Below are 27,375 nucleotides of genomic sequence, written 5' to 3'. Positions count from 1 at the left end.
AGAAGACAGGAAGGAGAAGGGAGAAACAGAGACAGAAAGAAAACACCTCCGGCTGCCGGTCACGCACCCACTCAGGCGACATGTCCCACACGGAAGAAGGGGACGTACACCTCCCGGAAGGCCCCACACTGTCAAGTTCCTTGGTTTGTCAAGAGGCAGACTTGGGGAGTGCAAGGAGCCCTACAGAGGGCTGCCCCGTGCCAAACCTCCACGCCGCCCAGCGGGCGCCCCCTCTTCATCATCCCGCAAGGGCACGTCCCCGAGTCCTTCCTGGCTTGGTGGAGGGCCACGGCGGAGAGAGCCGGGCCCAAGAGCGATCAGGAGAGGACGGGAGGAACGGCTATCACGGGCTCCACTCAGAGCACAGGAGGCAAAAAGCCCACGAGGCCTGGCTCCCCCTCAAAGGGTCTCCCCACCGCCGGCCCCCACGTCGGGCTGGGCTGGCACTGCTGCTTCTCGGGCGTGAGGTGGGGCGCCGAGTGATCACGTCACGGGCGGTTGGCTTCACGGAGGCTGGAGCCCAGACCGGGCCCTGGTGCCGGTGCAAGCGGCCCGGGCCCGATCCCTTTCCACTCTCCCCGCCCCCGCAGGGCACGGACCTCAAATGCTACGTACCGATCACCTAGGGTAACCGTACACAGATGCTCGTCCACGCACCTCTTCCTTCCGGCCCCCCAGTCAGGATCTGACTCGAGAGCCTTTCCTACCGTGGCCAGGAACTCCGGCACAGTACACCAGTGTCCCCGTGCCACGATCCCACCTGGGAGTCCCTCCTTCTTGAGCCTTGCTGAACTAGCAGAATCACTGACTTTTTCCTCTGATGAAATAGACTATCTCGGACGGGGGAAGGGGAGAGAACAAAAGAGCACGCACTCACCCAGAACACCAGCGCCTGGAGATGACCGACGTCCCCGGTTTCCCTCTTCCTCCTTTCCTCCCGCTCTGCCTCCTCTGCAACGAGAGAGAACCGAACGCCCATCACTCAGTGTGGGACCACCACGGTGCCGGTGAACGGGGGGCTGGGGGGGTCCGCGTACACCCCCGCCCGCGCAACCTCGAGAGAGAGTGCCTCCGGTTCCTACTCGAGTGTACCGGCACCCCCGGGCCAACCAAAAACTTCCGAACGAGGCGCAAGCGTGAAGAATCAACTCCACGCGTCCTTCGGAAATGGCACGGATGCCAGCCGGGGCAGGGGGGTCGTTAGACAGAAGCAGTTTGTACACAAAGAAGCGCGTCCAGTGAAAACCTTGATCCCGTCATTCCCCCTAAATCTCCTTCCGGCGGGAAGCACAGCCATCACACCCTGGCGTTGACAGGCGCGGAGCTTGTCTCCTCGGCTCTGCACACGTGGGACTATGGCGGGACACCCCCAGGTATCTTGGCAAGCCCGCGCGCGTCCTCCACAACTTCCCAGCAGTTCCTAGGACGCGTGGGTAAAGGGGCACCCACTCGTCTCCCCTCTGGCCACACAAAGGTCCACCGCACGTACTTTCCGGGCATAAAGGGCACGTGCTCTGGGACGTGGCCCACGTGAGATCTACCCTGCTCCTCTCCTCTGGGTGGACGCCGACGCCGGAGAACGTACCCTGGTCACGCTCACCCACACCCTGGTAACGACGGACTCGGTGGCCCGCGCCTCAGAGCCACTTCCGTGGGAGACAGAAGAGGAGAGGAAGGAACAAGGCGGAAGCCTAGCGTCCAAAGAGGAGGAGCACGTGAGACACCCTACGCTCCTGCCTCCGGGCACAGACAAGGGCACCCTACCCTGGGCAGCTGTCCGAAAAGAAACGGAGGGGACCTAGCAGGACGCGACGTCGACTCCGCACAGACGCGCCGACGCCACGGCACGCCTATAGCGCCGTGAGAGCAGCCGAAAAGGCAGAAGACTACCTATCGCTACCTGAGCCTGCTGGGGCCGGGGAGCAGGCGACATGCACACAGCCCTCTGCGGCCCGCTGCCCCCACCTGCATTCAACCCCGGGAGCACACATACGCACGCAGAAATGACGCGTGCTTCCCTCCGCAGACGGGGACAACTTGGGAGCGGCCATCGAGCAACGGCCAGGGCTTTGGCTTTGACCGGGAGAAAGTTCTATCCACAGCGGCACCCCCGAGGCGGTTACAGGGAGAAAGTACGAGAGAAGGGACCTTTTGTACACGCTCTGTAGGCGCACGTACACGAGCTTACGCACGACGCACACGTGATACGCACGCGCGCCCACGCACACGTTCGTGTACCTGCGTGCTTACGAATGAACGAGTGGAGCAGGGAACGAGTGAATGAACCGACGAACGAGTCCGGGGGGGTTTGAGGCGAGAGTACAGACACATTCCCATGGAGAGCTCCCCAGAAGGGTCTACTGAACTGATGGCCCTCCCCAGGGTCATCTGTCTGTGCGGATGGAGGGGAGCCGCTGGGATGTACACCTGTCCCAGCAACTCCAAACCACCTCCCTGCACCCCCGACCCCGGGCACTCCGTGGCAGAGTGACCGCCTGACGCCCCTGGAGGTGAGCAGGGGCAATGTGCCCCAGCTCCCTTGGGTCCCCGTCAGTGCCTCCCGCTGCCACAGTGGCCTAGACCCTCTCGGGCCTGCTCCTGAGCCCTTAAGCCAGTTCACGTAGCGGGATGAGAACAGCAGAGAGGCAACCACGCGGGAAGACGAGGAACCCAGGTCCCTGTGCCACCTCTGGCTCTGAATCAATGTCCTGAGAGAGCCAGGGTTCTGCCCGACACGACCCAGGTGGATGCCCGTCCCCAGGTGTGCAGACATGACAGGGTCCCGGTCGCCAGGACCTGTGGGCCAGGCAACGTGGACTCCAGACCCCTCCCAGAGGGGTGTGGAGATGGACCCACCGAGGCACGGATTCCTTGGGAGGTCTTTACCTGTGCGCTCCTACTGCCAAGGAGAAGCCCCAAAAGGAAGAGACACCGCCTCCCCCAACACCCCAGTAGGTCCCCCCCCCCCCACTCGGAAGGCTTGGGTGGCTCTTGGGCCTCCCTGGGCCTTTTTCCCTGGGCCTTTTTTGATCCGCAAAGGGCGGAGGGAGAGGCCACGCTCGCGAAGGCGCTGGGCATTTCTGGAGCAACAGTGCCATCAAGCGGAAGCTTTTTCAGCACGGCCTCCAGCCCCTGCCTGTGCATACCGTGGGGAAGGCCCGTGACGGGGAGGAGGGCTGGCTTCGGAGCACTGGGAGCATTCCCGGGCCGAACCTGGCCGCCCGGCACGCCTCCGCGGTAGGTGTGGAAGCCACACGCGGTGGGGTTCGGGGCCGGGCTCGCCCACCGAGGAGCCCCTGGCTGCCAGGCCCGCCGCGCTCCCCACCCTCGGGGCCGTGGCCTCGGCAGCCGCCATGTTCAGGAACAGGGAGCTGAAGTTCCCACCCCAGGGCATCTGGCCCCTGGATCCTGGCCCTCCCTGCAGGAGCGAGGCCGGCCAGTGGGGTCCCTGGGGTCTCAGGGCCACCGGGGACCCAGGACCCGCTGCCGGTGCCCCGGCGGAGGCCCCGGGCCCAGCCACCGTGGACCACGGGGAAAGGGGAGGAGGTGGCCGCCCGGTCCCCTGTCGGGGGCAGCACCCTGCAGACAGCCCGGAGAACGTGTCCTCGTTAGTGCTTGCTCCCAGACGCAGACGAGGAAGAGCAATGCAGGGGCGCTGTGCACGTTCCACCCTCTCGCAGTTGGATCTGGGTTTCGGTTTCTGTACTTCTTGCTCCCGCCATGGAGAGTCCCGATCCCAGGCCCCGCCGCATCCCGTGAGGCCCTTCCTGTGCCGCAGGACACAGGGTACCCAGGACCCACTGGCGATGGGACGCCAAGTGGGCCACGATCGATCGGTACGCAGAGAGGGACGGCACCGTCCGCAGCGAGGGGATCCAGGTCCGTTTTCCGCACCCGAGCTCACCTCGGGAACAGGAACTCTGCGGCCGGGGGACGCCCTATTCCTCGGCCTCCCTCCCCGTGGACGACCCGGGGGTCCTCTCGTTTGGGGAAGACTCCTGGGAGTTTTCACAAGCGGCTCCACGTTCTGCAGGTGCCGCCGTTGGCCCCGGCCAGAGGGGCACGCTGAGAGCACCTGCGGCGGGCCACCAGTCAGAGCGCCTAGCTACCTCAGGACCCTAGCTACCTCAGGACCCGGCCCCAAGGAAAGGCTCTGCCCACGTAAGATAGCCTGACAACGTGTCGGGCGACTCACAGGCGCGAAAGGAGAGGGGCGCGGGGAGGGTTTCGGCGCCCTTCCAGGAGGGGTACGTGTGGAGGGAGGGAGGGGTCCAGCCTGGAGACTTGCTCCCAGTCGGAAGCCCTCCCCCACACCGCACCCCGCCCCGGGACCGGACCCCCACACACACACCAGCCCACCACGCACCCCCGCCCCGGCAGATAAGAGCTGGGCCAAAGGGCAGGAACGGGCCACCGCACAGCTTGCTCCAGAAGCGGCCTATCGGGTCGGCCGGGGACTCGAAGGCACCGCCGCGTGCCCAGGAGTGTGCACCTCGTTCCCGGCCTTGGCAGACAAGCTGGACGAGTGGTGGTCATGGGGGAGAGGGTGGTCAAGGGGGGCGGGGGAGGCGTTCCTCTCAGTCCATCAGAGGTGAGCTTCAGGCAGCTTCTTCAGACCCCTTCCCCTTGATTCCCTGGCTGGGCTGCAGGTGCAAGCACAGGGCCGAGACCCGGAGGGCCAGGCCGCAATGCAAGCCGGGGCCTTTCCTTCTCATCGCTGAACTGAGGCTCAGGGCCTCGTGGGGAGAAAGCTGAAGCCTGCTGCAAATGCACGGCCCGGGGGTCCACTCGGCGGGGCTCTGCTCAGCTCCTCTCCTCTCCTCTCGTGTCCTGCCCTCTCCTCTCCGGGAGCCCCGTCCGGGAGCCCTCGGGACAGGCCAGGTCAGGCCTGGGCCACCATCCCGGAGACCGCGCGAGACGGCAGCGCAGCCACCGACTGACTGGACTCTTCGGCTCAGGTGAAGGCCTCCTCCTGCGGTGGCTCCTGCGTCCCGCGAGCGCCGTCCCCTTCTGGACTCGGACTGCCAGCTCTCGCTGGGCCTCGGCCGCCCTCGGCACCGGGTAGCCAGGCTCCACGTGTCGTCTCTGAGCTGGACACAAGAAGGTCGGTGGGCCCGCCTCGGCCGCTGCCGCCAAGGGCGGCGGGACTCCCGTTGCCCGCGGTGGTCTCTGGCTGGGCCGCACCGCGGCCCAGAGAGGCTTCCGGGGCCCTGGGCCCGCCTAGGCCGAACCTCCTCTGGCGCCGAAGGGAAGGGGGACACGCGGCCAAATGCCCGCAGAACCGCGGCCCGGCCTCCTTCGGAGCAGCTTCCTCCAGTCCCGCCCAGACGTGGCGGCCACCAGGGTCCACCGAGACTCCACTTCCTGTAGCCCCACACGCCAGGCGGCCGGGCTGTGCGCCTTGTGCCACTGCCCGTCTCTGGAGCGTCCACGGCACCGCCGGGCCTTGGGCCACGCTTCCCCCCCCTTCCCAGGCGGAGCCCTTGACTTCCCGGGGCCACTGTCCAGTGTTCCCGACTTCGATCCTTCGTCACTCCTCCCCAGGAAGGGACGGGTACAGGGTTCGCGGGATCGGCGGACCCGTTCCTCTTGATGGCACTACTGCACCACGAATGCCAACCTGCCCTGCCCCTTCCCCTCCCCCAGGCCCTCTCCCTCTGCCCTTTGCCGAGGGAAAAACGAAATGCCAACCTCTGCCCAACCTGCCAAAGGCAGGATGGCTCATCAACCCGGCCACTTCAGAGGGGCGCGCCTCAAACTCTGGCCCTGCATCCTGCGGGGCCTCGTCTCTGTGGGGTCCTCTTAGCCTGCCGTTACGACTCCCCATCCAGGCACCCAGCCGTTGGACCGGCAGCTGTGTCTGTAGCAGCCCACATTTGCCTAACGCCTCGGGAAACACTCTGAGCGTGAGCACAGAGATCCAGTCACGTCTGGCCGGTGCCCGGCGAGGCACCTTCTCACCAGTCACCGAGGGGCAAGCAGCCCGAACGAAGCAAAGGGCCGGCAGCCCACAGGCACAGACGCGGTGCGGGACGAGCTCGGCCTCCTAGGCCAAGACGATGGACTTCCCCCGAGGACCTGGCTCTTCTCCCGCGGCGGCCCGGGGGCGGGAGGGTGGCAGTGGGGTTTGGTGTCCAGGCGTGGACGGTGGCACGCACGGGTCCGTCGGGAGGGCCGCCGGGCGCTGCCCCAGAGACGCCGGAGCGGGTCAGTCTCCTGACACCGCCCAGGGGAAGGCCAGGGATGGGAAGACACCCCCGGGGTGGGTGTGTGGGTGGGTGTAGGCTCCCGCCAACTCGCTGTGCTTTACACCTCGGAGCGACTGGGAGCCACCGCGGACTCCTCTTTAGTTTCTTTGCGGTGCACTGGCGAATGTGGTTTAGACACAGGTTCCTGCCCTTAAGCACCCTCTCAGCGCCTGCCTGGTCGCACTGACTTGGGTGGAGGGCGGGGTGGGCCACTGGGGCACTGCCGCCACCGGCCCCACCCATGTTGGCTGAAGGAACACACTCTGGATGCCAAGTGCTCCGCGGACACGAGGCCTTGGAAAGAGAAGAGAGCTCTGGTCCACCGCCGCCTCGGGAAGCACCACGCCTCCTCCGTGCTGAAAAGAACCAGAGGGACGGGACGGGACGGGACGGGACGGGATCGCATCTTCTCTCCTTTTCCCTGGCTTTTGTCTCAGCACGCCTTCCTCTCTTTCTCTGACTCCGAATCTGCTGCGCCTCCGGGCCTTGGCAATTCTTTCAAGCCGCGGTACTGAGGTGCGTCGAGGAAAGAAAAGCCGCAAGAGCCCCGCCGTGCTGAGTGCACGTCTTCCGGGACCCACGCCCCACGCCGGAGGACTTGACTCGACGCCCAGATATTACCGTGAAGGGCTCTTGGGATGGCCAAACAGGGTCCTCTGGAAGGCAGTGTCACCCCAGAAATGCCACGCTGCCCTTGCTGCTCGAACCCTGCCTCCGCCCTTCGCTAACCACGGAACGTCAGCCGCGCCGCCGACCCCTCGCTAAACCACGGCGCCACACGCTCACCAGCCCGCCTGGAGAAGCCTTCAATTACTCTGAGCCAGGGTAGGAGGCGTCCTCCTCCCGGCAAGACTGTTTCAACAGAAGACAGGAAGGAGAAGGGAGAAACAGAGACAGAAAGAAAACACCTCCGGCTGCCGGTCACGCACCCACTCAGGCGACATGTCCCACACGGAAGAAGGGGACGTACACCTCCCGGAAGGCCCCACACTGTCAAGTTCCTTGGTTTGTCAAGAGGCAGACTTGGGGAGTGCAAGGAGCCCTACAGAGGGCTGCCCCGTGCCAAACCTCCACGCCGCCCAGCGGGCGCCCCCTCTTCATCATCCCGCAAGGGCACGTCCCCGAGTCCTTCCTGGCTTGGTGGAGGGCCACGGCGGAGAGAGCCGGGCCCAAGAGCGATCAGGAGAGGACGGGAGGAACGGCTATCACGGGCTCCACTCAGAGCACAGGAGGCAAAAAGCCCACGAGGCCTGGCTCCCCCTCAAAGGGTCTCCCCACCGCCGGCCCCCACGTCGGGCTGGGCTGGCACTGCTGCTTCTCGGGCGTGAGGTGGGGCGCCGAGTGATCACGTCACGGGCGGTTGGCTTCACGGAGGCTGGAGCCCAGACCGGGCCCTGGTGCCGGTGCAAGCGGCCCGGGCCCGATCCCTTTCCACTCTCCCCGCCCCCGCAGGGCACGGACCTCAAATGCTACGTACCGATCACCTAGGGTAACCGTACACAGATGCTCGTCCACGCACCTCTTCCTTCCGGCCCCCCAGTCAGGATCTGACTCGAGAGCCTTTCCTACCGTGGCCAGGAACTCCGGCACAGTACACCAGTGTCCCCGTGCCACGATCCCACCTGGGAGTCCCTCCTTCTTGAGCCTTGCTGAACTAGCAGAATCACTGACTTTTTCCTCTGATGAAATAGACTATCTCGGACGGGGGAAGGGGAGAGAACAAAAGAGCACGCACTCACCCAGAACACCAGCGCCTGGAGATGACCGACGTCCCCGGTTTCCCTCTTCCTCCTTTCCTCCCGCTCTGCCTCCTCTGCAACGAGAGAGAACCGAACGCCCATCACTCAGTGTGGGACCACCACGGTGCCGGTGAACGGGGGGCTGGGGGGGTCCGCGTACACCCCCGCCCGCGCAACCTCGAGAGAGAGTGCCTCCGGTTCCTACTCGAGTGTACCGGCACCCCCGGGCCAACCAAAAACTTCCGAACGAGGCGCAAGCGTGAAGAATCAACTCCACGCGTCCTTCGGAAATGGCACGGATGCCAGCCGGGGCAGGGGGGTCGTTAGACAGAAGCAGTTTGTACACAAAGAAGCGCGTCCAGTGAAAACCTTGATCCCGTCATTCCCCCTAAATCTCCTTCCGGCGGGAAGCACAGCCATCACACCCTGGCGTTGACAGGCGCGGAGCTTGTCTCCTCGGCTCTGCACACGTGGGACTATGGCGGGACACCCCCAGGTATCTTGGCAAGCCCGCGCGCGTCCTCCACAACTTCCCAGCAGTTCCTAGGACGCGTGGGTAAAGGGGCACCCACTCGTCTCCCCTCTGGCCACACAAAGGTCCACCGCACGTACTTTCCGGGCATAAAGGGCACGTGCTCTGGGACGTGGCCCACGTGAGATCTACCCTGCTCCTCTCCTCTGGGTGGACGCCGACGCCGGAGAACGTACCCTGGTCACGCTCACCCACACCCTGGTAACGACGGACTCGGTGGCCCGCGCCTCAGAGCCACTTCCGTGGGAGACAGAAGAGGAGAGGAAGGAACAAGGCGGAAGCCTAGCGTCCAAAGAGGAGGAGCACGTGAGACACCCTACGCTCCTGCCTCCGGGCACAGACAAGGGCACCCTACCCTGGGCAGCTGTCCGAAAAGAAACGGAGGGGACCTAGCAGGACACGACGTCGACTCCGCACAGACGCGCCGACGCCACGGCACGCCTATAGCGCCGTGAGAGCAGCCGAAAAGGCAGAAGACTACCTATCGCTACCTGAGCCTGCTGGGGCCGGGGAGCAGGCGACATGCACACAGCCCTCTGCGGCCCGCTGCCCCCACCTGCATTCAACCCCGGGAGCACACATACGCACGCAGAAATGACGCGTGCTTCCCTCCGCAGACGGGGACAACTTGGGAGCGGCCATCGAGCAACGGCCAGGGCTTTGGCTTTGACCGGGAGAAAGTTCTATCCACAGCGGCACCCCCGAGGCGGTTACAGGGAGAAAGTACGAGAGAAGGGACCTTTTGTACACGCTCTGTAGGCGCACGTACACGAGCTTACGCACGACGCACACGTGATACGCACGCGCGCCCACGCACACGTTCGTGTACCTGCGTGCTTACGAATGAACGAGTGGAGCAGGGAACGACGTGAATGAACCGACGAACGAGTCCGGGGGGGTTTGAGGCGAGAGTACAGACACATTCCCATGGAGAGCTCCCCAGAAGGGTCTACTGAACTGATGGCCCTCCCCAGGGTCATCTGTCTGTGCGGATGGAGGGGAGCCGCTGGGATGTACACCTGTCCCAGCAACTCCAAACCACCTCCCTGCACCCCCGACCCCGGGCACTCCGTGGCAGAGTGACCGCCTGACGCCCCTGGAGGTGAGCAGGGGCAATGTGCCCCAGCTCCCTTGGGTCCCCGTCAGTGCCTCCCGCTGCCACAGTGGCCTAGACCCTCTCGGGCCTGCTCCTGAGCCCTTAAGCCAGTTCACGTAGCGGGATGAGAACAGCAGAGAGGCAACCACGCGGGAAGACGAGGAACCAGGTCCCTGTGCCACCTCTGGCTCTGAATCAATGTCCTGAGAGAGCCAGGGTTCTGCCCGACACGACCCAGGTGGATGCCCGTCCCCAGGTGTGCAGACATGACAGGGTCCCGGTCGCCAGGACCTGTGGGCCAGGCAACGTGGACTCCAGACCCCTCCCAGAGGGGTGTGGAGATGGACCCACCGAGGCACGGATTCCTTGGGAGGTCTTTACCTGTGCGCTCCTACTGCCAAGGAGAAGCCCCAAAAGGAAGAGACACCGCCTCCCCCAACACCCCAGTAGGTCCCCCCCCCCCCACTCGGAAGGCTTGGGTGGCTCTTGGGCCTCCCTGGGCCTTTTTCCCTGGGCCTTTTTTTGATCCGCAAAGGGCGGAGGGAGAGGCCACGCTCGCGAAGGCGCTGGGCATTTCTGGAGCAACAGTGCCATCAAGCGGAAGCTTTTTCAGCACGGCCTCCAGCCCCTGCCTGTGCATACCGTGGGGAAGGCCCGTGACGGGGAGGAGGGCTGGCTTCGGAGCACTGGGAGCATTCCCGGGCCGAACCTGGCCGCCCGGCACGCCTCCGCGGTAGGTGTGGAAGCCACACGCGGTGGGGTTCGGGGCCGGGCTCGCCCACCGAGGAGCCCCTGGCTGCCAGGCCCGCCGCGCTCCCCACCCTCGGGGCCGTGGCCTCGGCAGCCGCCATGTTCAGGAACAGGGAGCTGAAGTTCCCACCCCAGGGCATCTGGCCCCTGGATCCTGGCCCTCCCTGCAGGAGCGAGGCCGGCCAGTGGGGTCCCTGGGGTCTCAGGGCCACCGGGGACCCAGGACCCGCTGCCGGTGCCCCGGCGGAGGCCCCGGGCCCAGCCACCGTGGACCACGGGGAAAGGGGAGGAGGTGGCCGCCCGGTCCCCTGTCGGGGGCAGCACCCTGCAGACAGCCCGGAGAACGTGTCCTCGTTAGTGCTTGCTCCCAGACGCAGACGAGGAAGAGCAATGCAGGGGCGCTGTGCACGTTCCACCCTCTCGCAGTTGGATCTGGGTTTCGGTTTCTGTACTTCTTGCTCCCGCCATGGAGAGTCCCGATCCCAGGCCCCGCCGCATCCCGTGAGGCCCTTCCTGTGCCGCAGGACACAGGGTACCCAGGACCCACTGGCGATGGGACGCCAAGTGGGCCACGATCGATCGGTACGCAGAGAGGGACGGCACCGTCCGCAGCGAGGGGATCCAGGTCCGTTTTCCGCACCCGAGCTCACCTCGGGAACAGGAACTCTGCGGCCGGGGGACGCCCTATTCCTCGGCCTCCCTCCCCGTGGACGACCCGGGGGTCCTCTCGTTTGGGGAAGACTCCTGGGAGTTTTCACAAGCGGCTCCACGTTCTGCAGGTGCCGCCGTTGGCCCCGGCCAGAGGGGCACGCTGAGAGCACCTGCGGCGGGCCACCAGTCAGAGCGCCTAGCTACCTCAGGACCCTAGCTACCTCAGGACCCGGCCCCAAGGAAAGGCTCTGCCCACGTAAGATAGCCTGACAACGTGTCGGGCGACTCACAGGCGCGAAAGGAGAGGGGCGCGGGGAGGGTTTCGGCGCCCTTCCAGGAGGGGTACGTGTGGAGGGAGGGAGGGGTCCAGCCTGGAGACTTGCTCCCAGTCGGAAGCCCTCCCCCACACCGCACCCCGCCCCGGGACCGGACCCCCACACACACACCAGCCCACCACGCACCCCCGCCCCGGCAGATAAGAGCTGGGCCAAAGGGCAGGAACGGGCCACCGCACAGCTTGCTCCAGAAGCGGCCTATCGGGTCGGCCGGGGACTCGAAGGCACCGCCGCGTGCCCAGGAGTGTGCACCTCGTTCCCGGCCTTGGCAGACAAGCTGGACGAGTGGTGGTCATGGGGGAGAGGGTGGTCAAGGGGGGCGGGGGAGGCGTTCCTCTCAGTCCATCAGAGGTGAGCTTCAGGCAGCTTCTTCAGACCCCTTCCCCTTGATTCCCTGGCTGGGCTGCAGGTGCAAGCACAGGGCCGAGACCCGGAGGGCCAGGCCGCAATGCAAGCCGGGGCCTTTCCTTCTCATCGCTGAACTGAGGCTCAGGGCCTCGTGGGGAGAAAGCTGAAGCCTGCTGCAAATGCACGGCCCGGGGGTCCACTCGGCGGGGCTCTGCTCAGCTCCTCTCCTCTCCTCTCGTGTCCTGCCCTCTCCTCTCCGGGAGCCCCGTCCGGGAGCCCTCGGGACAGGCCAGGTCAGGCCTGGGCCACCATCCCGGAGACCGCGCGAGACGGCAGCGCAGCCACCGACTGACTGGACTCTTCGGCTCAGGTGAAGGCCTCCTCCTGCGGTGGCTCCTGCGTCCCGCGAGCGCCGTCCCCTTCTGGACTCGGACTGCCAGCTCTCGCTGGGCCTCGGCCGCCCTCGGCACCGGGTAGCCAGGCTCCACGTGTCGTCTCTGAGCTGGACACAAGAAGGTCGGTGGGCCCGCCTCGGCCGCTGCCGCCAAGGGCGGCGGGACTCCCGTTGCCCGCGGTGGTCTCTGGCTGGGCCGCACCGCGGCCCAGAGAGGCTTCCGGGGCCCTGGGCCCGCCTAGGCCGAACCTCCTCTGGCGCCGAAGGGAAGGGGGACACGCGGCCAAATGCCCGCAGAACCGCGGCCCGGCCTCCTTCGGAGCAGCTTCCTCCAGTCCCGCCCAGACGTGGCGGCCACCAGGGTCCACCGAGACTCCACTTCCTGTAGCCCCACACGCCAGGCGGCCGGGCTGTGCGCCTTGTGCCACTGCCCGTCTCTGGAGCGTCCACGGCACCGCCGGGCCTTGGGCCACGCTTCCCCCCCCTTCCCAGGCGGAGCCCTTGACTTCCCGGGGCCACTGTCCAGTGTTCCCGACTTCGATCCTTCGTCACTCCTCCCCAGGAAGGGACGGGTACAGGGTTCGCGGGATCGGCGGACCCGTTCCTCTTGATGGCACTACTGCACCACGAATGCCAACCTGCCCTGCCCCTTCCCCTCCCCCAGGCCCTCTCCCTCTGCCCTTTGCCGAGGGAAAAACGAAATGCCAACCTCTGCCCAACCTGCCAAAGGCAGGATGGCTCATCAACCCGGCCACTTCAGAGGGGCGCGCCTCAAACTCTGGCCCTGCATCCTGCGGGGCCTCGTCTCTGTGGGGTCCTCTTAGCCTGCCGTTACGACTCCCCATCCAGGCACCCAGCCGTTGGACCGGCAGCTGTGTCTGTAGCAGCCCACATTTGCCTAACGCCTCGGGAAACACTCTGAGCGTGAGCACAGAGATCCAGTCACGTCTGGCCGGTGCCCGGCGAGGCACCTTCTCACCAGTCACCGAGGGGCAAGCAGCCCGAACGAAGCAAAGGGCCGGCAGCCCACAGGCACAGACGCGGTGCGGGACGAGCTCGGCCTCCTAGGCCAAGACGATGGACTTCCCCCGAGGACCTGGCTCTTCTCCCGCGGCGGCCCGGGGGCGGGAGGGTGGCAGTGGGGTTTGGTGTCCAGGCGTGGACGGTGGCACGCACGGGTCCGTCGGGAGGGCCGCCGGGCGCTGCCCCAGAGACGCCGGAGCGGGTCAGTCTCCTGACACCGCCCAGGGGAAGGCCAGGGATGGGAAGACACCCCCGGGGTGGGTGTGTGGGTGGGTGTAGGCTCCCGCCAACTCGCTGTGCTTTACACCTCGGAGCGACTGGGAGCCACCGCGGACTCCTCTTTAGTTTCTTTGCGGTGCACTGGCGAATGTGGTTTAGACACAGGTTCCTGCCCTTAAGCACCCTCTCAGCGCCTGCCTGGTCGCACTGACTTGGGTGGAGGGCGGGGTGGGCCACTGGGGGCACTGCCGCCACCGGCCCCACCCATGTTGGCTGAAGGAACACACTCTGGATGCCAAGTGCTCCGCGGACACGAGGCCTTGGAAAGAGAAGAGAGCTCTGGTCCACCGCCGCCTCGGGAAGCACCACGCCTCCTCCGTGCTGAAAAGAACCAGAGGGACGGGACGGGACGGGACGGGACGGGATCGCATCTTCTCTCCTTTTCCCTGGCTTTTGTCTCAGCACGCCTTCCTCTCTTTCTCTGACTCCGAATCTGCTGCGCCTCCGGGCCTTGGCAATTCTTTCAAGCCGCGGTACTGAGGTGCGTCGAGGAAAGAAAAGCCGCAAGAGCCCCGCCGTGCTGAGTGCACGTCTTCCGGGACCCACGCCCCACGCCGGAGGACTTGACTCGACGCCCAGATATTACCGTGAAGGGCTCTTGGGATGGCCAAACAGGGTCCTCTGGAAGGCAGTGTCACCCCAGAAATGCCACGCTGCCCTTGCTGCTCGAACCCTGCCTCCGCCCTTCGCTAACCACGGAACGTCAGCCGCGCCGCCGACCCCTCGCTAAACCACGGCGCCACACGCTCACCAGCCCGCCTGGAGAAGCCTTCAATTACTCTGAGCCAGGGTAGGAGGCGTCCTCCTCCCGGCAAGACTGTTTCAACAGAAGACAGGAAGGAGAAGGGAGAAACAGAGACAGAAAGAAAACACCTCCGGCTGCCGGTCACGCACCCACTCAGGCGACATGTCCCACACGGAAGAAGGGGACGTACACCTCCCGGAAGGCCCCACACTGTCAAGTTCCTTGGTTTGTCAAGAGGCAGACTTGGGGAGTGCAAGGAGCCCTACAGAGGGCTGCCCCGTGCCAAACCTCCACGCCGCCCAGCGGGCGCCCCCCTCTTCATCATCCCGCAAGGGCACGTCCCCGAGTCCTTCCTGGCTTGGTGGAGGGCCACGGCGGAGAGAGCCGGGCCCAAGAGCGATCAGGAGAGGACGGGAGGAACGGCTATCACGGGCTCCACTCAGAGCACAGGAGGCAAAAAGCCCACGAGGCCTGGCTCCCCCTCAAAGGGTCTCCCCACCGCCGGCCCCCACGTCGGGCTGGGCTGGCACTGCTGCTTCTCGGGCGTGAGGTGGGGCGCCGAGTGATCACGTCACGGGCGGTTGGCTTCACGGAGGCTGGAGCCCAGACCGGGCCCTGGTGCCGGTGCAAGCGGCCCGGGCCCGATCCCTTTCCACTCTCCCCGCCCCCGCAGGGCACGGACCTCAAATGCTACGTACCGATCACCTAGGGTAACCGTACACAGATGCTCGTCCACGCACCTCTTCCTTCCGGCCCCCCAGTCAGGATCTGACTCGAGAGCCTTTCCTACCGTGGCCAGGAACTCCGGCACAGTACACCAGTGTCCCCGTGCCACGATCCCACCTGGGAGTCCCTCCTTCTTGAGCCTTGCTGAACTAGCAGAATCACTGACTTTTTCCTCTGATGAAATAGACTATCTCGGACGGGGGAAGGGGAGAGAACAAAAGAGCACGCACTCACCCAGAACACCAGCGCCTGGAGATGACCGACGTCCCCGGTTTCCCTCTTCCTCCTTTCCTCCCGCTCTGCCTCCTCTGCAACGAGAGAGAACCGAACGCCCATCACTCAGTGTGGGACCACCACGGTGCCGGTGAACGGGGGGCTGGGGGGGTCCGCGTACACCCCCGCCCGCGCAACCTCGAGAGAGAGTGCCTCCGGTTCCTACTCGAGTGTACCGGCACCCCCGGGCCAACCAAAAACTTCCGAACGAGGCGCAAGCGTGAAGAATCAACTCCACGCGTCCTTCGGAAATGGCACGGATGCCAGCCGGGGCAGGGGGGTCGTTAGACAGAAGCAGTTTGTACACAAAGAAGCGCGTCCAGTGAAAACCTTGATCCCGTCATTCCCCCTAAATCTCCTTCCGGCGGGAAGCACAGCCATCACACCCTGGCGTTGACAGGCGCGGAGCTTGTCTCCTCGGCTCTGCACACGTGGGACTATGGCGGGACACCCCCAGGTATCTTGGCAAGCCCGCGCGCGTCCTCCACAACTTCCCAGCAGTTCCTAGGACGCGTGGGTAAAGGGGCACCCACTCGTCTCCCCTCTGGCCACACAAAGGTCCACCGCACGTACTTTCCGGGCATAAAGGGCACGTGCTCTGGGACGTGGCCCACGTGAGATCTACCCTGCTCCTCTCCTCTGGGTGGACGCCGACGCCGGAGAACGTACCCTGGTCACGCTCACCCACACCCTGGTAACGACGGACTCGGTGGCCCGCGCCTCAGAGCCACTTCCGTGGGAGACAGAAGAGGAGAGGAAGGAACAAGGCGGAAGCCTAGCGTCCAAAGAGGAGGAGCACGTGAGACACCCTACGCTCCTGCCTCCGGGCACAGACAAGGGCACCCTACCCTGGGCAGCTGTCCGAAAAGAAACGGAGGGGACCTAGCAGGACACGACGTCGACTCCGCACAGACGCGCCGACGCCACGGCACGCCTATAGCGCCGTGAGAGCAGCCGAAAAGGCAGAAGACTACCTATCGCTACCTGAGCCTGCTGGGGCCGGGGAGCAGGCGACATGCACACAGCCCTCTGCGGCCCGCTGCCCCCACCTGCATTCAACCCCGGGAGCACACATACGCACGCAGAAATGACGCGTGCTTCCCTCCGCAGACGGGGACAACTTGGGAGCGGCCATCGAGCAACGGCCAGGGCTTTGGCTTTGACCGGGAGAAAGTTCTATCCACAGCGGCACCCCCGAGGCGGTTACAGGGAGAAAGTACGAGAGAAGGGACCTTTTGTACACGCTCTGTAGGCGCACGTACACGAGCTTACGCACGACGCACACGTGATACGCACGCGCGCCCACGCACACGTTCGTGTACCTGCGTGCTTACGAATGAACGAGTGGAGCAGGGAACGAGTGAATGAACCGACGAACGAGTCCGGGGGGGTTTGAGGCGAGAGTACAGACACACTTCCCATGGAGAGCTCCCCAGAAGGGTCTACTGAACTGATGGCCCTCCCCAGGGTCATCTGTCTGTGCGGATGGAGGGGAGCCGCTGGGATGTACACCTGTCCCAGCAACTCCAAACCACCTCCCTGCACCCCCGACCCCGGGCACTCCGTGGCAGAGTGACCGCCTGACGCCCCTGGAGGTGAGCAGGGGCAATGTGCCCCAGCTCCCTTGGGTCCCCGTCAGTGCCTCCCGCTGCCACAGTGGCCTAGACCCTCTCGGGCCTGCTCCTGAGCCCTTAAGCCAGTTCACGTAGCGGGATGAGAACAGCAGAGAGGCAACCACGCGGGAAGACGAGGAACCCAGGTCCCTGTGCCACCTCTGGCTCTGAATCAATGTCCTGAGAGAGCCAGGGTTCTGCCCGACACGACCCAGGTGGATGCCCGTCCCCAGGTGTGCAGACATGACAGGGTCCCGGTCGCCAGGACCTGTGGGCCAGGCAACGTGGACTCCAGACCCCTCCCAGAGGGGTGTGGAGATGGACCCACCGAGGCACGGATTCCTTGGGAGGTCTTTACCTGTGCGCTCCTACTGCCAAGGAGAAGCCCCAAAAGGAAGAGACACCGCCTCCCCCAACACCCCAGTAGGTCCCCCCCCCCCACTCGGAAGGCTTGGGTGGCTCTTGGGCCTCCCTGGGCCTTTTTCCCTGGGCCTTTTTTGATCCGCAAAGGGCGGAGGGAGAGGCCACGCTCGCGAAGGCGCTGGGCATTTCTGGAGCAACAGTGCCATCAAGCGGAAGCTTTTTCAGCACGGCCTCCAGCCCCTGCCTGTGCATACCGTGGGGAAGGCCCGTGACGGGGAGGAGGGCTGGCTTCGGAGCACTGGGAGCATTCCCGGGCCGAACCTGGCCGCCCGGCACGCCTCCGCGGTAGGTGTGGAAGCCACACGCGGTGGGGTTCGGGGCCGGGCTCGCCCACCGAGGAGCCCCTGGCTGCCAGGCCCGCCGCGCTCCCCACCCTCGGGGCCGTGGCCTCGGCAGCCGCCATGTTCAGGAACAGGGAGCTGAAGCTTCCCACCCCAGGGCATCTGGCCCCTGGATCCTGGCCCTCCCTGCAGGAGCGAGGCCGGCCAGTGGGGTCCCTGGGGTCTCAGGGCCACCGGGGACCCAGGACCCGCTGCCGGTGCCCCGGCGGAGGCCCCGGGCCCAGCCACCGTGGACCACGGGGAAAGGGGAGGAGGTGGCCGCCCGGTCCCCTGTCGGGGGCAGCACCCTGCAGACAGCCCGGAGAACGTGTCCTCGTTAGTGCTTGCTCCCAGACGCAGACGAGGAAGAGCAATGCAGGGGCGCTGTGCACGTTCCACCCTCTCGCAGTTGGATCTGGGTTTCGGTTTCTGTACTTCTTGCTCCCGCCATGGAGAGTCCCGATCCCAGGCCCCGCCGCATCCCGTGAGGCCCTTCCTGTGCCGCAGGACACAGGGTACCCAGGACCCACTGGCGATGGGACGCCAAGTGGGCCACGATCGATCGGTACGCAGAGAGGGACGGCACCGTCCGCAGCGAGGGGATCCAGGTCCGTTTTCCGCACCCGAGCTCACCTCGGGAACAGGAACTCTGCGGCCGGGGGACGCCCTATTCCTCGGCCTCCCTCCCCGTGGACGACCCGGGGGTCCTCTCGTTTGGGGAAGACTCCTGGGAGTTTTCACAAGCGGCTCCACGTTCTGCAGGTGCCGCCGTTGGCCCCGGCCAGAGGGGCACGCTGAGAGCACCTGCGGCGGGCCACCAGTCAGAGCGCCTAGCTACCTCAGGACCCTAGCTACCTCAGGACCCGGCCCCAAGGAAAGGCTCTGCCCACGTAAGATAGCCTGACAACGTGTCGGGCGACTCACAGGCGCGAAAGGAGAGGGGCGCGGGGAGGGTTTCGGCGCCCTTCCAGGAGGGGTACGTGTGGAGGGAGGGAGGGGTCCAGCCTGGAGACTTGCTCCCAGTCGGAAGCCCTCCCCCACACCGCACCCCGCCCCGGGACCGGACCCCCACACACACACCAGCCCACCACGCACCCCCGCCCCGGCAGATAAGAGCTGGGCCAAAGGGCAGGAACGGGCCACCGCACAGCTTGCTCCAGAAGCGGCCTATCGGGTCGGCCGGGGACTCGAAGGCACCGCCGCGTGCCCAGGAGTGTGCACCTCGTTCCCGGCCTTGGCAGACAAGCTGGACGAGTGGTGGTCATGGGGGAGAGGGTGGTCAAGGGGGGCGGGGGAGGCGTTCCTCTCAGTCCATCAGAGGTGAGCTTCAGGCAGCTTCTTCAGACCCCTTCCCCTTGATTCCCTGGCTGGGCTGCAGGTGCAAGCACAGGGCCGAGACCCGGAGGGCCAGGCCGCAATGCAAGCCGGGGCCTTTCCTTCTCATCGCTGAACTGAGGCTCAGGGCCTCGTGGGGAGAAAGCTGAAGCCTGCTGCAAATGCACGGCCCGGGGGTCCACTCGGCGGGGCTCTGCTCAGCTCCTCTCCTCTCCTCTCGTGTCCTGCCCTCTCCTCTCCGGGAGCCCCGTCCGGGAGCCCTCGGGACAGGCCAGGTCAGGCCTGGGCCACCATCCCGGAGACCGCGCGAGACGGCAGCGCAGCCACCGACTGACTGGACTCTTCGGCTCAGGTGAAGGCCTCCTCCTGCGGTGGCTCCTGCGTCCCGCGAGCGCCGTCCCCTTCTGGACTCGGACTGCCAGCTCTCGCTGGGCCTCGGCCGCCCTCGGCACCGGGTAGCCAGGCTCCACGTGTCGTCTCTGAGCTGGACACAAGAAGGTCGGTGGGCCCGCCTCGGCCGCTGCCGCCAAGGGCGGCGGGACTCCCGTTGCCCGCGGTGGTCTCTGGCTGGGCCGCACCGCGGCCCAGAGAGGCTTCCGGGGCCCTGGGCCCGCCTAGGCCGAACCTCCTCTGGCGCCGAAGGGAAGGGGGACACGCGGCCAAATGCCCGCAGAACCGCGGCCCGGCCTCCTTCGGAGCAGCTTCCTCCAGTCCCGCCCAGACGTGGCGGCCACCAGGGTCCACCGAGACTCCACTTCCTGTAGCCCCACACGCCAGGCGGCCGGGCTGTGCGCCTTGTGCCACTGCCCGTCTCTGGAGCGTCCACGGCACCGCCGGGCCTTGGGCCACGCTTCCCCCCCCTTCCCAGGCGGAGCCCTTGACTTCCCGGGGCCACTGTCCAGTGTTCCCGACTTCGATCCTTCGTCACTCCTCCCCAGGAAGGGACGGGTACAGGGTTCGCGGGATCGGCGGACCCGTTCCTCTTGATGGCACTACTGCACCACGAATGCCAACCTGCCCTGCCCCTTCCCCTCCCCCAGGCCCTCTCCCTCTGCCCTTTGCCGAGGGAAAAACGAAATGCCAACCTCTGCCCAACCTGCCAAAGGCAGGATGGCTCATCAACCCGGCCACTTCAGAGGGGCGCGCCTCAAACTCTGGCCCTGCATCCTGCGGGGCCTCGTCTCTGTGGGGTCCTCTTAGCCTGCCGTTACGACTCCCCATCCAGGCACCCAGCCGTTGGACCGGCAGCTGTGTCTGTAGCAGCCCACATTTGCCTAACGCCTCGGGAAACACTCTGAGCGTGAGCACAGAGATCCAGTCACGTCTGGCCGGTGCCCGGCGAGGCACCTTCTCACCAGTCACCGAGGGGCAAGCAGCCCGAACGAAGCAAAGGGCCGGCAGCCCACAGGCACAGACGCGGTGCGGGACGAGCTCGGCCTCCTAGGCCAAGACGATGGACTTCCCCCGAGGACCTGGCTCTTCTCCCGCGGCGGCCCGGGGGCGGGAGGGTGGCAGTGGGGTTTGGTGTCCAGGCGTGGACGGTGGCACGCACGGGTCCGTCGGGAGGGCCGCCGGGCGCTGCCCCAGAGACGCCGGAGCGGGTCAGTCTCCTGACACCGCCCAGGGGAAGGCCAGGGATGGGAAGACACCCCCGGGGTGGGTGTGTGGGTGGGTGTAGGCTCCCGCCAACTCGCTGTGCTTTACACCTCGGAGCGACTGGGAGCCACCGCGGACTCCTCTTTAGTTTCTTTGCGGTGCACTGGCGAATGTGGTTTAGACACAGGTTCCTGCCCTTAAGCACCCTCTCAGCGCCTGCCTGGTCGCACTGACTTGGGTGGAGGGCGGGGTGGGCCACTGGGGGCACTGCCGCCACCGGCCCCACCCATGTTGGCTGAAGGAACACACTCTGGATGCCAAGTGCTCCGCGGACACGAGGCCTTGGAAAGAGAAGAGAGCTCTGGTCCACCGCCGCCTCGGGAAGCACCACGCCTCCTCCGTGCTGAAAAGAACCAGAGGGACGGGACGGGACGGGACGGGACGGGATCGCATCTTCTCTCCTTTTCCCTGGCTTTTGTCTCAGCACGCCTTCCTCTCTTTCTCTGACTCCGAATCTGCTGCGCCTCCGGGCCTTGGCAATTCTTTCAAGCCGCGGTACTGAGGTGCGTCGAGGAAAGAAAAGCCGCAAGAGCCCCGCCGTGCTGAGTGCACGTCTTCCGGGACCCACGCCCCACGCCGGAGGACTTGACTCGACGCCCAGATATTACCGTGAAGGGCTCTTGGGATGGCCAAACAGGGTCCTCTGGAAGGCAGTGTCACCCCAGAAATGCCACGCTGCCCTTGCTGCTCGAACCCTGCCTCCGCCCTTCGCTAACCACGGAACGTCAGCCGCGCCGCCGACCCCTCGCTAAACCACGGCGCCACACGCTCACCAGCCCGCCTGGAGAAGCCTTCAATTACTCTGAGCCAGGGTAGGAGGCGTCCTCCTCCCGGCAAGACTGTTTCAACAGAAGACAGGAAGGAGAAGGGAGAAACAGAGACAGAAAGAAAACACCTCCGGCTGCCGGTCACGCACCCACTCAGGCGACATGTCCCACACGGAAGAAGGGGACGTACACCTCCCGGAAGGCCCCACACTGTCAAGTTCCTTGGTTTGTCAAGAGGCAGACTTGGGGAGTGCAAGGAGCCCCTACAGAGGGCTGCCCCGTGCCAAACCTCCACGCCGCCCAGCGGGCGCCCCCTCTTCATCATCCCGCAAGGGCACGTCCCCGAGTCCTTCCTGGCTTGGTGGAGGGCCACGGCGGAGAGAGCCGGGCCCAAGAGCGATCAGGAGAGGACGGGAGGAACGGCTATCACGGGCTCCACTCAGAGCACAGGAGGCAAAAAGCCCACGAGGCCTGGCTCCCCCTCAAAGGGTCTCCCCACCGCCGGCCCCCACGTCGGGCTGGGCTGGCACTGCTGCTTCTCGGGCGTGAGGTGGGGCGCCGAGTGATCACGTCACGGGCGGTTGGCTTCACGGAGGCTGGAGCCCAGACCGGGCCCTGGTGCCGGTGCAAGCGGCCCGGGCCCGATCCCTTTCCACTCTCCCCGCCCCCGCAGGGCACGGACCTCAAATGCTACGTACCGATCACCTAGGGTAACCGTACACAGATGCTCGTCCACGCACCTCTTTCCTTCCGGCCCCCCAGTCAGGATCTGACTCGAGAGCCTTTCCTACCGTGGCCAGGAACTCCGGCACAGTACACCAGTGTCCCCGTGCCACGATCTCCACCTGGGAGTCCCTCCTTCTTGAGCCTTGCTGAACTAGCAGAATCACTGACTTTTTCCTCTGATGAAATAGACTATCTCGGACGGGGGAAGGGGAGAGAACAAAAGAGCACGCACTCACCCAGAACACCAGCGCCTGGAGATGACCGACGTCCCCGGTTTCCCTCTTCCTCCTTTCCTCCCGCTCTGCCTCCTCTGCAACGAGAGAGAACCGAACGCCCATCACTCAGTGTGGGACCACCACGGTGCCGGTGAACGGGGGGCTGGGGGGGTCCGCGTACACCCCCGCCCGCGCAACCTCGAGAGAGAGTGCCTCCGGTTCCTACTCGAGTGTACCGGCACCCCCGGGCCAACCAAAAACTTCCGAACGAGGCGCAAGCGTGAAGAATCAACTCCACGCGTCCTTCGGAAATGGCACGGATGCCAGCCGGGGCAGGGGGGTCGTTAGACAGAAGCAGTTTGTACACAAAGAAGCGCGTCCAGTGAAAACCTTGATCCCGTCATTCCCCCTAAATCTCCTTCCGGCGGGAAGCACAGCCATCACACCCTGGCGTTGACAGGCGCGGAGCTTGTCTCCTCGGCTCTGCACACGTGGGACTATGGCGGGACACCCCCAGGTATCTTGGCAAGCCCGCGCGCGTCCTCCACAACTTCCCAGCAGTTCCTAGGACGCGTGGGTAAAGGGGCACCCACTCGTCTCCCCTCTGGCCACACAAAGGTCCACCGCACGTACTTTCCGGGCATAAAGGGCACGTGCTCTGGGACGTGGCCCACGTGAGATCTACCCTGCTCCTCTCCTCTGGGTGGACGCCGACGCCGGAGAACGTACCCTGGTCACGCTCACCCACACCCTGGTAACGACGGACTCGGTGGCCCGCGCCTCAGAGCCACTTCCGTGGGAGACAGAAGAGGAGAGGAAGGAACAAGGCGGAAGCCTAGCGTCCAAAGAGGAGGAGCACGTGAGACACCCTACGCTCCTGCCTCCGGGCACAGACAAGGGCACCCTACCCTGGGCAGCTGTCCGAAAAGAAACGGAGGGGACCTAGCAGGACACGACGTCGACTCCGCACAGACGCGCCGACGCCACGGCACGCCTATAGCGCCGTGAGAGCAGCCGAAAAGGCAGAAGACTACCTATCGCTACCTGAGCCTGCTGGGGCCGGGGAGCAGGCGACATGCACACAGCCCTCTGCGGCCCGCTGCCCCCACCTGCATTCAACCCCGGGAGCACACATACGCACGCAGAAATGACGCGTGCTTCCCTCCGCAGACGGGGACAACTTGGGAGCGGCCATCGAGCAACGGCCAGGGCTTTGGCTTTGACCGGGAGAAAGTTCTATCCACAGCGGCACCCCCGAGGCGGTTACAGGGAGAAAGTACGAGAGAAGGGACCTTTTGTACACGCTCTGTAGGCGCACGTACACGAGCTTACGCACGACGCACACGTGATACGCACGCGCGCCCACGCACACGTTCGTGTACCTGCGTGCTTACGAATGAACGAGTGGAGCAGGGAACGAGTGAATGAACCGACGAACGAGTCCGGGGGGGTTTGAGGCGAGAGTACAGACACACTCCCATGGAGAGCTCCCCAGAAGGGTCTAGTGAACTGATGGCCCTCCCCAGGGTCATCTGTCTGTGCGGATGGAGGGGAGCCGCTGGGATGTACACCTGTCCCAGCAACTCCAAACCACCTCCCTGCACCCCCGACCCCGGGCACTCCGTGGCAGAGTGACCGCCTGACGCCCCTGGAGGTGAGCAGGGGCAATGTGCCCCAGCTCCCTTGGGTCCCCGTCAGTGCCTCCCGCTGCCACAGTGGCCTAGACCCTCTCGGGCCTGCTCCTGAGCCCTTAAGCCAGTTCACGTAGCGGGATGAGAACAGCAGAGAGGCAACCACGCGGGAAGACGAGGAACCCAGGTCCCTGTGCCACCTCTGGCTCTGAATCAATGTCCTGAGAGAGCCAGGGTTCTGCCCGACACGACCCAGGTGGATGCCCGTCCCCAGGTGTGCAGACATGACAGGGTCCCGGTCGCCAGGACCTGTGGGCCAGGCAACGTGGACTCCAGACCCCTCCCAGAGGGGTGTGGAGATGGACCCACCGAGGCACGGATTCCTTGGGAGGTCTTTACCTGTGCGCTCCTACTGCCAAGGAGAAGCCCCAAAAGGAAGAGACACCGCCTCCCCCAACACCCCAGTAGGTCCCCCCCCCCACTCGGAAGGCTTGGGTGGCTCTTGGGCCTCCCTGGGCCTTTTTCCCTGGGCCTTTTTTGATCCGCAAAGGGCGGAGGGAGAGGCCACGCTCGCGAAGGCGCTGGGCATTTCTGGAGCAACAGTGCCATCAAGCGGAAGCTTTTTCAGCACGGCCTCCAGCCCCTGCCTGTGCATACCGTGGGGAAGGCCCGTGACGGGGAGGAGGGCTGGCTTCGGAGCACTGGGAGCATTCCCGGGCCGAACCTGGCCGCCCGGCACGCCTCCGCGGTAGGTGTGGAAGCCACACGCGGTGGGGTTCGGGGCCGGGCTCGCCCACCGAGGAGCCCCTGGCTGCCAGGCCCGCCGCGCTCCCCACCCTCGGGGCCGTGGCCTCGGCAGCCGCCATGTTCAGGAACAGGGAGCTGAAGCTCCCACCCCAGGGCATCTGGCCCCTGGATCCTGGCCCTCCCTGCAGGAGCAAGGCCGGCCAGTGGGGTCCCTGGGGTCTCAGGACCACCGGGGACCCAGGACCCGCTGCCGGTGCCCCGGCGGAGGCCCCGGGCCCAGCCACCGTGGACCACGGGGAAAGGGGAGGAGGTGGCCGCCCGGTCCCCTGTCGGGGGCAGCACCCTGCAGACAGCCCGGAGAACGTGTCCTCGTTAGTGCTTGCTCCCAGACGCAGACGAGGAAGAGCAATGCAGGGGCGCTGTGCACGTTCCACCCTCTCGCAGTTGGATCTGGGTTTCGGTTTCTGTACTTCTTGCTCCCGCCATGGAGAGTCCCGATCCCAGGCCCCGCCGCATCCCGTGAGGCCCTTCCTGTGCCGCAGGACACAGGGTACCCAGGACCCACTGGCGATGGGACGCCAAGTGGGCCACGATCGATCGGTACGCAGAGAGGGACGGCACCGGCCGCAGCGAGGGGATCCAGGTCCGTTTTCCGCACCCGAGCTCACCTCGGGAACAGGAACTCTGCGGCCGGGGGACGCCCTATTCCTCGGCCTCCCTCCCCGTGGACGACCCGGGGGTCCTCTCGTTTGGGGAAGACTCCTGGGAGTTTTCACAAGCGGCTCCACGTTCTGCAGGTGCCGCCGTTGGCCCCGGCCAGAGGGGCACGCTGAGAGCACCTGCGGCGGGCCACCAGTCAGAGCGCCTAGCTACCTCAGGACCCTAGCTACCTCAGGACCCGGCCCCAAGGAAAGGCTCTGCCCACGTAAGATAGCCTGACAACGTGTCGGGCGACTCACAGGCGCGAAAGGAGAGGGGCGCGGGGAGGGTTTCGGCGCCCTTCCAGGAGGGGTACGTGTGGAGGGAGGGAGGGGTCCAGCCTGGAGACTTGCTCCCAGTCGGAAGCCCTCCCCCACACCGCACCCCGCCCCGGGACCGGACCCCCACACACACACCAGCCCACCACGCACCCCCGCCCCGGCAGATAAGAGCTGGGCCAAAGGGCAGGAACGGGCCACCGCACAGCTTGCTCCAGAAGCGGCCTATCGGGTCGGCCGGGGACTCGAAGGCACCGCCGCGTGCCCAGGAGTGTGCACCTCGTTCCCGGCCTTGGCAGACAAGCTGGACGAGTGGTGGTCATGGGGGAGAGGGTGGTCAAGGGGGGCGGGGGAGGCGTTCCTCTCAGTCCATCAGAGGTGAGCTTCAGGCAGCTTCTTCAGACCCCTTCCCCTTGATTCCCTGGCTGGGCTGCAGGTGCAAGCACAGGGCCGAGACCCGGAGGGCCAGGCCGCAATGCAAGCCGGGGCCTTTCCTTCTCATCGCTGAACTGAGGCTCAGGGCCTCGTGGGGAGAAAGCTGAAGCCTGCTGCAAATGCACGGCCCGGGGGTCCACTCGGCGGGGCTCTGCTCAGCTCCTCTCCTCTCCTCTCGTGTCCTGCCCTCTCCTCTCCGGGAGCCCCGTCCGGGAGCCCTCGGGACAGGCCAGGTCAGGCCTGGGCCACCATCCCGGAGACCGCGCGAGACGGCAGCGCAGCCACCGACTGACTGGACTCTTCGGCTCAGGTGAAGGCCTCCTCCTGCGGTGGCTCCTGCGTCCCGCGAGCGCCGTCCCCTTCTGGACTCGGACTGCCAGCTCTCGCTGGGCCTCGGCCGCCCTCGGCACCGGGTAGCCAGGCTCCACGTGTCGTCTCTGAGCTGGACACAAGAAGGTCGGTGGGCCCGCCTCGGCCGCTGCCGCCAAGGGCGGCGGGACTCCCGTTGCCCGCGGTGGTCTCTGGCTGGGCCGCACCTGCGGCCCAGAGAGGCTTCCGGGGCCCTGGGCCCGCCTAGGCCGAACCTCCTCTGGCGCCGAAGGGAAGGGGGACACGCGGCCAAATGCCCGCAGAACCGCGGCCCGGCCTCCTTCGGAGCAGCTTCCTCCAGTCCCGCCCAGACGTGGCGGCCACCAGGGTCCACCGAGACTCCACTTCCTGTAGCCCCACACGCCAGGCGGCCGGGCTGTGCGCCTTGTGCCACTGCCCGTCTCTGGAGCGTCCACGGCACCGCCGGGCCTTGGGCCACGCTTCCCCCCCCTTCCCAGGCGGAGCCCTTGACTTCCCGGGGCCACTGTCCAGTGTTCCCGACTTCGATCCTTCGTCACTCCTCCCCAGGAAGGGACGGGTACAGGGTTCGCGGGATCGGCGGACCCGTTCCTCTTGATGGCACTACTGCACCACGAATGCCAACCTGCCCTGCCCCTTCCCCTCCCCCAGGCCCTCTCCCTCTGCCCTTTGCCGAGGGAAAAACGAAATGCCAACCTCTGCCCAACCTGCCAAAGGCAGGATGGCTCATCAACCCGGCCACTTCAGAGGGGCGCGCCTCAAACTCTGGCCCTGCATCCTGCGGGGCCTCGTCTCTGTGGGGTCCTCTTAGCCTGCCGTTACGACTCCCCATCCAGGCACCCAGCCGTTGGACCGGCAGCTGTGTCTGTAGCAGCCCACATTTGCCTAACGCCTCGGGAAACACTCTGAGCGTGAGCACAGAGATCCAGTCACGTCTGGCCGGTGCCCGGCGAGGCACCTTCTCACCAGTCACCGAGGGGCAAGCAGCCCGAACGAAGCAAAGGGCCGGCAGCCCACAGGCACAGACGCGGTGCGGGACGAGC

At 65.9% G+C, this 27,375-nt stretch overlaps 1 long non-coding RNA gene across 1 annotated transcript in view; it reads right to left on the bottom strand.

Annotated features, from left to right (window-relative positions):
• Positions 1–224: 224 nt before the first annotated feature.
• Positions 225–27,375, bottom strand: part of LOC117310329 (uncharacterized) — a 38,116-nt gene continuing 10,965 nt past the window's right edge. The window contains exons 3-6 of the long non-coding RNA XR_004524499.2: positions 22,216–22,289; positions 15,101–15,174; positions 7,988–8,061; positions 225–951 (exon numbers count right to left, since the gene is read on the bottom strand). This is a non-coding gene — a long non-coding RNA (uncharacterized lncRNA). The remainder of the gene's footprint in view (positions 952–7,987; positions 8,062–15,100; positions 15,175–22,215; positions 22,290–27,375) is intronic.

Source organism: Tursiops truncatus, chromosome X, assembly GCF_011762595.2.
Source record: "Tursiops truncatus isolate mTurTru1 chromosome X, mTurTru1.mat.Y, whole genome shotgun sequence".
NCBI classification, from domain to species: Eukaryota; Metazoa; Chordata; class Mammalia; order Artiodactyla; family Delphinidae; genus Tursiops; species Tursiops truncatus.
The sequence above is the reverse complement of the archived record's forward strand: the minus strand, read 5'-3'. Positions and strand labels throughout refer to the sequence as shown.